Raw genomic sequence first — 10,372 nt, 5'->3', positions numbered from 1 at the left:
GATAAATAGAGGAAACGCTGCCCGAATTTCGAGAAATTTATTTCGAGAATACGGTAAAGTATCCTGTAATTATCAGGAATACCAATTGAGTATATAATATTAAATTATAAAATGTATTACGAAAACTATTTTCGTATCATGATGGAATATTGTAGAAATCTGTTACGCGTAATAAGTAAATAAGGGATGTCACTCAGTGAAATATTTTGCAAAAAGAGTCCGATGACCCTATTTTCTGTAACAACGGTTATACGTATTTTCTGAAAATAACTACTAAATCCAATTTCAAGAATGTGATCCCTATCTAATTTGTATATTGAGATAGTTCGTATATATATGAGTCGGGTTATGAAATCGTTCAGGTAGAATTGATAGTGAGGATATGTCAAGCATAAGCGACCGTTTAATTGAGGGTATTTCGACTCTTTAGGTTCCAAATGAAAGACCCAAGTCCCGAAGTCTGTTTAAGAATAACCCAGCGTTCGGTAGAAAAAGCTCTGCAAGATGCGGATTGTTCGAGATGATAAGAACCAGATGTTGGATAAAAAGTAAAATGGAATGGTATTGCATATCAGGCTTGTACCAACAGCATGAGCAGCACACCAGAGAATTAGCAAAGTAAATGATGGTGTTGTCTTGAGGTAGAATGAAAGAATAATTATGTTATTGCGAGGGTGACTAACTGCTAAACACCAAAGGCAAGTATCCCTATCTTCACTTATCTATCAAGTGATATTTATTTTAAATCCTATTTTGCAAGTTTCTCTATACTATTCCAATTTCATAATAGTTAAATGCTTTACATATCAAAGTGATTGATTCTGTTTATGCAAGTACTCTTCTGTTATTCTATGTTTAGAATCGTTAAGTGCTTTTATTTATTCAATCACTGGATTTATAAATGTTTAAGATTTTGAGAAATATGATTTTATTGCGAGTATTCCTGCCCAAGTGAATGGGGGAATAAAATTTATAAGGGTGTCAATTATTATGACCCCTTTCATTAAAGTATTTTAAGATTGGATGGTTACTGGTTGCGTAAGAGGCCGAGACACCGGTCTAGTGCGAGCTATTATACGAAAGTGTAATATCTTGCAAGGAGAATATATGCCTTTTATGGATATCCTATAGGTACGGTATGGCTGCGGGATACCGGTACCTATATTTACGGTATGGCTGCGGGATACCGGTGCTGTTTCGTGACTAATCATCAGGAACAACATAGTGCATAATTGGTTCCAATCTAAATTGCTAAATTATTTTTGATAATTATATAATAAATGATTTATCAAGTGTTTTTGTTTAGGATAAAATATGAAATTCAGTTTCTGATTGATGTTGATACTTTGTTTGTTGTTAAATATCAAAGGTGGTATTAATATATATGATTAATGTTGACTTCAGTATGGGATGTTCTGAGCATCGAAGTTAGTATTGATATCTAATTTGATGTGACAACAAAATAAGTATTGATATCATGATTGGGGTTTTGAGTAAAATGGTTATAAAATTTATGATTCAGTCCATAATCACTATTTCATGTTTTTGTTTACGATATTTTCTTAAACATTGTTTTACGAGTTTATTCTCATTAAGATTCAAAGTATTGCTGAATCATTTTTGCTCAAAAATATCAAAAAGGTTTTGAATACAAATGAGGAACCAATTTTGGGATTCCTTAACTAAAATTTTTCTGATTTTAAATGTTATGCTCAATTGCAGATGTCGGTTTTTATATCAAAAGACCTTATATATGTTAAAATGAACTTGATGAACATTTCTTCCACTCATACTTGCCTGTTTTTAAATTTAACCTTCTAGTAATGATTAAATTGCGCTGTTAGCCGGGTAATTCGAGAAAAGCAAAGCAAGAAATTTTTGGAAGGTGGTTGGTCTGGGGTTTGCGGAATTAATGTAAGTTCTATTATATGAAGTTGTTTATATATATATTAGTTATGATATTTTATATTTGGGCCTAGTATACTTCTTTTCGAAGTTATACTAGCGGGTTAAGTTTTGAGATTGAGAATTGTTGAAAAGTGTTTTTATAGAAAGTGAAAATTTTATTCAGGGAAATTTGGAATTCTTGTTTGTAGAACTGTAACCTTAAAAGATCTTGGATTAGTTTGAGGTCATAGATGCTATATATCTTTTGCTGGCATTTCTTTATTATTAAACATGTTGTTTTGGATTAAGGTTTCATAGTTACGACCGAATCCTCTGACCCCGGATTTGGGGGCGTTACATTTAATTATTTCTTTTGATTTAAAAATCCCAAAAAATATTTTTGAGCTTTAAAATATTTTTCTAAATTATGTTCAAGACCCGATAATTATTATTAAATGATTTTAAAGTCAGATTTGGGTATTTGAATCTGGTTATATATTTATAAAATGATTCTTGTACCCATTTTAATTCCGAAAAATGTTCAAAAAATTGTATTAAATACCAGAAGAATCATTTTAACCCCACAACTTCTTTGAAAAATCATTTTTATCAAATACCTTACATGCTATGTGCTACGTGCTATCTGATTATTGTGTGATATGCCTATGTGTTCATTGTTTGACGGTTTACGTCATAAATTTTATTCCGTAAATCAGATTTGGGTGAAACGAAGGGTAGATAAAAGCTTATGATGTAATAACCCCAATTTTTTTGAAATTTTTGAAACCCTTATGAATAGTGTTTTGCTGATTATGCTGAATAAGAAAACTTTTCATGCCACACTATGTAGGGGCTCTTTTATTGATCTTCTGGGATATTATTAGTACTCTATATGATATATAAGTGTATGTAAAGATCGTCAGAATCCAAATTCGAACACTTTGATTTTTCCCGAAAATCTACCAGATACAGAAAGAATTGAGTAAAAGGTAACAGGATAAAAAGGATTTAAATTAAAGGATTATAAGAGAGGGTCATAAAAGGAATATAATATATTGAGAAAGGTTAAGGGAACCTAAGTAATAAGATCCCGGGTATGATCCCTCAAACGATAAACGAAAACGAAAGTTAAGCGAACCGTATAACAGATCAGCGGTCATTAGGCAAACAATTAGGAAGTTAATCAAAGGGATAAGAGAGGATGGTGTCATCCAACCAATAGAAAGAGGACAAAGGAGGGGTGATGACATCACAAAGTGATGCAAGCATGACATAAGAGGGAAGGAAATGTGATGGAATATTAACCACACAAAATCAAGGGTAAATGGGTAATTGACCTAAAACAAAACAAAACTAATTCAACCAACCAAGCAAATATTTCATCAAAACAAAAACACAAAATTCTCCTTCATCCTCCCTTTGCTCTCGGCTTTTGCCATTTTCAAAGAAAACAATTTTCAAAATTCAAGTTCAAGGCTTCCTAAATTGGTAAGATAATTCCCTAGTATTCCTTATGCATAGTTATGGCTATTCTATGAGTTTAAGCCTCCAAATCATTCACAATCTTCTTCAAGAAATCAATGAAGAAGACAATGAATAGTGACTTCAAGAATTTTAACTTGATTTTCTTGTTTTTCCTTTAAGATCCAAGCATCCCTAAGTCATCTCAAGACTTCTTAAGGCTTCCTCAAGCTTAAGCATAAGTATAAATGTTAATATTGAATTGATTGGGGCTGTTAGGATGTGGTATGGATGGAGTTTGGATTGGGATGTGATTGTGGCTTGATTATGGGTTGTTTTGGAATGGTTTAAATTTGGAAAATCGCGTAAACATAGCCGTCGTAATGCCCGATTTACCGTAGACTGTTTTTGTTCTTAACATCAGAACCCTTGAACTCACTGCTAGGTTTTTACCATTGCCATTTTTAGATAGTTCATGTTACGAGCTTCGTTTTGATATGTGGTTCGTTTGATTCCGATGAACGGTTTAGGAGAAACGGCCGTTTTAAGTAACGACGTTTCGCGAACGAACCCTTACCCCTCGCCTTACTTTGAAACATAGGTTAAAGACCTTAAAGGACTAATTGAAGTATGAAACATTTATGTAAGGTGTAATAGGCAGTTGGTAAGACACCCGCGAAGGAATCGCCTTAAAACTCATAATGGTTAAATTATTAAAAATGGTGGAGCCGAGGGTACTCGAGTGACTTAAGAAAATCAGTAAGAGCAAAATAAGCGTTAGAGTCTAAGTTAGTTAAAGTATAGATTTACAAGTGACTTTGGTTTAATTCCAACTTACTTGTTGTTTATAGGTTACCAGACTCGTCCTGAGCCTTTTATCACCCCCAGTCGCTCATGCAAGTTTTCTACCCGTTATAACTGTTGTTGTGATGTATATGTGTATATGCATGATCTTGCGATAAATGCATATTTGTTATTAGCAAATTCTTGCGATATATTGTAGCATGTGATATGGTACATATGCATGCCTATTTCGTATTCTTGCCATATATATCTGTTGGTTCAGTTGATAATACCTATGCTAGAGAATAGCGGTAATTTGCATATACCCTTAGTATAGGGACCCAAAGGTGAAAACATTTTCTAAAAACCGGGAGTCGAGGATCCCGAGTAGATTATATATATATATTTATATATATATGGTTATAGTTTTCCAAACTATTAATCGAATAAGGTTTATTCGATAACTTTATTTTATTTAATGAATATTATTTGAATATTCATTCGAGGACTTATGACTCTGTTTATTATATTTAATGATTATTAATTGGATATTCATTGGAGGATGTATGACTCCGTTTATTTTATTTAATGAATATTATTTATAATATTCATTCGAGGTATTATGACTCCGCTTATTATTTAATAATATTCTTTATTTTATTAAAGAATAATGTTTCGATAATCAAACTTATTTCGATTATTCAAATAAAGATAGTACTTTCATATAAGTATATCTTTGGTTATTTAATATCCATTTCAAGTATAAGTTTTTGTTAGGTCCCAATTTGTTTGTAGAAGGGGGGGTTGAATGCAAACAATACCGTTTAGTCGAATAAAATGCGGAATAAAATTGTGAAACAAAATTCAAGTTAAATAAAACTTTTATTAAACTTGAAAGGTGTTACAACTACGGTATCGGTTACAAGGGATTAATCTCAAATCAATTATTACAAATTTAGAATAAATTCGACATGAACTTTTTCTATTTTTGTAATTAAAAGATCAAATGCTAAAAGCGATTTGAGATTAAGTTCTAGGGATTTTAATCCGCTAGATTGATACACAAGAACAAGATAAGTATTTCTAGTTGATTGGATATAACTTTACAATCTAGAAATTGATCTTGAAGTTGCAGAATAGATGTAATATTTTTCTGCTTCTTTTTACTCTTTTGTTCTTCTGTATGTTCTGTTTTTGCTGAGTTTTTGGATGATCTTGTCTTCTGCTTCTTTTGTTTCTTTTTAAGTAAACAGCCGAATGCAAATGAACTGCAATGACAATCCTTTGAACCAGCATGACTTTCGGTATGACAATTGATTGTCATACCGATTGTTACATAAGTACAATTCAGATTGTCTTGCAAAGATTAATAACAGATTTTTTAATCTAATAAAAATTCTAACAAGACAATTAAATGAATTAGCATGACTTTCGGTATGACTATTGATTGTCATACCGATTGTCATACTAATACAATCAGTTTGCCTTGTTTCAATTTAAATAGATTTTAAACCAATTAAAATTCTGTAATTCCTTAATATTAATTCTAAATTAATTAATCAATTTAATTCAATTAATTAATAAATTAATCCTTGCAGATATAATTTATTTTCTTAATTAAATTATATGACTTAATTAATTAATGGAGAATTAATACTAACCCTGAGCAGCAACCATTCTTCTGTCAATCTTCTGAAAGTCACTGAGACTTATGAATCAATTCCGTCACTTCAATGCTGACACTCGATGTACTGTCTGGTTCATGAGTGACTAACTTTTGTGACGTTTCTTCATGTCTTGACTTTGTTGTTCTGATTAAATCCTTGTAATAAATGATACCTTGACGAGATCTCTGTCACTTGATTAAATCCACGATCTTGATTTATATCACTGAGGCATGATCAAATTCTTGAACTTCTTCCAGTGAATCTTCAAGTCTGCAGATGAACAATGTTTCTTTATTCTTTGACAGATGTTACTTTGTGAGATCTCTCTGATGATTGATCCACTATTTACTTATTACATTCTTATTTGAGTTGAGTTAAATACTCGAATAAACGAGTAGGCTATGACATATGCCTTTCAATCTCCCCCTATTTGCTTGTTAGACAATAACAACAAATACCTAGAGGATAACTCAACTAACAAATAAGAAAAAGATATAAACAGTAATGTAAAGTAAATAGCAGAAAAGTTCTGGATTATATTTAACATTTTCCAGATTCCAAATGAAATTTACAAGTGAATACAAGATAGATGTTCCTCTAGCCTGAACATATAACTACATTAGTCTATCTTGATTCATAACGCTCTAATCATATTACATTGAGTTTTGAGCTAATTGACTTTAGTTGTCTTCTCTTCTGACTTCACCTTCTTCTAAATCTTGAAGCAATTCCTTGTCAAAGACACGATCTTTTTCTGAAGTGAAGCTTGCAGGTCTGACTGGTTGAACTCCAACTGACTTCAACTTATTCTTGAGTTGATTGTACCTTTTAACATTCTTTTCACAATAAGCTTGAATCAAGTCAGCAGCTTGAGTCTTCAACATGGATGAATATCCAGCAGTTCTCAAATGATGTTCCATCCAGACCAGATGCTTAGCTGAGTAGTCTTTAAGAGATTGTACATCTAGCTGACAGATTTGAAGACAATCAGACTTAAAGAATCTCACTTGATGAGGATTGTTGACCACTTGAGGACTAGCCCTGCTGGCAAACTCTTTAAGCCTTTCCCGAAGAACTTCATTCAATTCTGAGCTTCTTTTGACTTTGTTTAAAAGAACCCAAATCTCTGACAACGAACGATTCTCAAATAGATGAAGTGACACCTTGAATGATCCTTCACTCTGACAGTATACAAAAATGCTCATCTCATTTAGGGATCTATCAAAAGCAGCTGTGATCCTTGAGACTTCAGTCTTGATAGCATTCATGTACATGTCATTTTTAGGATTTGAGATTTCCAGCTTGTCAAGAATATGTAAGAACTGCCTATCATTGTTAGTGCATAGCTGAGGCATATCGAGTACTCTCCTAGATTCATCCCACTTTTCACCAATCTTTAGTCTGACATCTCTTCTCCTTTCTTGAGCTTTAATGTCATGAAGACGTTGCTTTTGAAGAGTTTCTGTTCTTTGTATGTCTCTTCTCCTGTCAATGATCTGTGAGACCTTCTTGAGTTCAGCTTCTTTTCTTTGCATCTCTGACTGCTCTTTCTGAAATTCTTTCTCAAACCTAGGATCCACTGTATCTTCTTCTTCCCAATCTTCAAAATCACTTTCTTCTTCAGCTTCAAATAACCCATCTTTATCTTCCTGAACTGGTTCAGTGGGAATGTCAAAAATATCGAAGTCATCCTGTTCTCCACTGTAGTAGGCATCATCAGCCTTTCCTTTATCTCCAGCAGAAGTATCTTTTTCTTTCCCTTTGGTACTACTCCCTTTCTTCTCCCCCTTAGTTGAGGGATCCTCTGCTGACTTTCCTTTGAAACCTCCACCACTTCCAGAGCCTGATCCTCCACCAGACGGTCCTTCAAAATAAGCTCTTTGTTCTTCATTAGGGCAATGAGAATTCTTGATCATGTAATATAAGTGCTTCATCCCTTCATTTAGATGTTCCATGCCCGTCTCTATCTTTAGAAATCTTGAGTTGTCCAGTGAATGATTCATCTCAACGAGGTCTTCAAGAGAAGTCATTCTTGTATGTAGGGAGCAGAAGTTGGATATGTCATCAGCTGATAAATTTGGAGTGTCCTGAATAGAATTGAGCTTTGGTATTACAGTAGTCTTTAAATCTGAGATGTCATTCCTTATGATTGCAAGCTGATTGTTGACAGAGGTGGAAGAAGAAGACTGTTCAACCACTTGTGCTTTAAATGCTTGAGCTTCAGCTTGACTTTTAGCAAGTTCTTCTTTCAGGGCAGCAATCTGAGCTAACAGGTTGACAGTATCAGTGTCTGTGTGTGCTCTCACCTGAAGTTCACTCGTGTTTGGTTCACTCATCTCTCGTGCATGTGTTTCTCTCAATATGATTGCTCGTGAGGAGTCTTCCAGTTGCTGTTCTTGTGTACCTGCATTAAAAATCACCCTAGCCTCTTCAAGAGAGGTCAGTGGTGGTGCAATGGGAATTCGCGAGTCCCGATCCTCAGTCAATACTATCAAATCTTTTGGAATAGATGTCTGAATTGCTTCAGGGATAGATTGACCGAGTTGCCCTCCACTTTCTCCAGATAAATCTGCGAGTGGAGAATCCCATAAGGGAGCCAGAGGTGTTGGATCTGGGAGGGGAGAAAATGACTCTATTAAAGATGGCGGAGAGTCAGATTTTCCCTCTGAAGCATGTGACTGCTCTTCTGCCGTAACTATGGCAGAAACTGTAACCGACTCTACGTGCACTCCTCGCTGTGTGTCCTGAGTATGATCTGGGGAAGTGTATGGTTCCATTGTGAGTAATGGAATTGTGCTTGACTCAGTACAAGATGCCATGGCCCTATGGCGAATTTCAATAGATGCATCCTGTTGAGAGAATGCCTCTAGTAACTGTTCATTGGCCATTTCAAAGTCCATGTCCTGTTGGGAGGACAAGGATGGGCTTTCAGATGCCTCAGAATAGGTTTTTCTTTTCTTAGGAGGAGGCAGAGCTGAGGGTTCACTCATATTTGACAATGTACTACTTCCTAGTAATCTCCTGGGTAACATTTTAGACAGTGGGGGAGAGGTTGAGATAGAATGAGACTCTGTGTTTGGCTCTATGACCTGGGATTGAAGCTGTGGTTCTACAACTTCATGGTCAGCCCTATCAACCACTGAGGGTCTTACAACAGAAGTAGGAAGAGAGTGAGAGTGAAGAGTTACTACCTGTAATGGAAGAGCCTGGGTGGCTTGAACCACTGGAGGTTGAGGTTGCTGTTCATGGCCGGGAAGATTAAAAATAGGTAAGGGAATATAATTGGCCATGAAAGCAGATACAAGTACTGGAACTTGCATAAATTTGAAGGTTGTGTCTTGGCGAGTGTAAATCTTTTTGCTAACTGGTGGGGGTTCGGTTACAGCAGAGTTAGCAAAAAGTGCTTTGTGTTCAGGGGTGAGTAGATGATCTGCTATAAGCATAAGAAAACGAGCATAGTAACATGATACCCTACGATTTGTAGAATGATCACGTAAAGCAGAAGTTAGACGTCTCAAGAGAATGGGAAAAAGTAGTTTGCCAAAATTGATCCTTTGATTGAAAATAACCGCAAGACCAATATACTGCAGGGTGGAAGTAATGTTATGAAAATTAGATTTTGTGCAGTTGGCAAACACTTTGGAAAGTGTATCGAAGAATATATCCCATTCAGACACCAAATTTGATTTAGAAAGTTTGGTTAAATTGATTACCCCCTGATAGTGAATAGCATTGAAAAAATTTGTGATATCATTTTCAGAGGGTAAATTACAGAAATTGTCTAGTGGAAAATTTAACGCACGATTGACGACTGTTTCATCAACTACATACTGTGTGTTTGCGATGGTGAATGAAAAAGATTTTGAATCATCGGCCACAGTAGAAGTTGTGCAAATCAGTCTAAGTAGATCGACGTTTAAAATCACATTTGATTTAATAGCAGAGCTAACAATCGAATGGTCATTTAAAAATCTAATCCATGGCTTAAATTTTTCAACATCACATTTTTCCGGATTAAAATAACCAACCTGATTATGCGCGACAATTTGGAAATTGAGAGCCATTTTATAAAATAATAATAAGACACAAGCTTTTCAGAATTTTAAGAATAATATTAAGAAAATTCGAATTAATTAAATTAATTTAATAATTCGAATTAAATTAATTATAATCGAAAAATTTAGACAGAAATGTATCTCGTTAAAATTCTTAACTCACAAACACAGTTTTGACAAACCAAAAGACACAAATCAGAAATTAAAATTAAAATAAAAGGTTCAAATTCAATAACACAACTGGAATTTGAAGGGGCAAACTGATTTTTATTTGATTTTGTGTTTTTTTTTATAATAATTTTTATTTAAGAAAAATTCAACAGCATCTCTTTATATATATACTTGTATGTATATATCACAAAGTGATGATTTTGTGTACTGAGTAAAAACTCGAGCAAGGAAGAAGACAGATTGTTGGTTTGGTTCGAAGAGAGAGAAGAGAGAAAAATTAGGGAGAAAAACTGTTCAAAATTTTTGAAATAAACTGTTATGTTGAAATGGTTTAAAACAAAACAGCAA

Source organism: Apium graveolens, chromosome 3 (assembly GCF_009905375.1).
Source record: "Apium graveolens cultivar Ventura chromosome 3, ASM990537v1, whole genome shotgun sequence".
NCBI lineage: Eukaryota > Viridiplantae > Streptophyta > Magnoliopsida > Apiales > Apiaceae > Apium > Apium graveolens.
The sequence above is the reverse complement of the archived record's forward strand: the minus strand, read 5'-3'. Positions refer to the sequence as shown.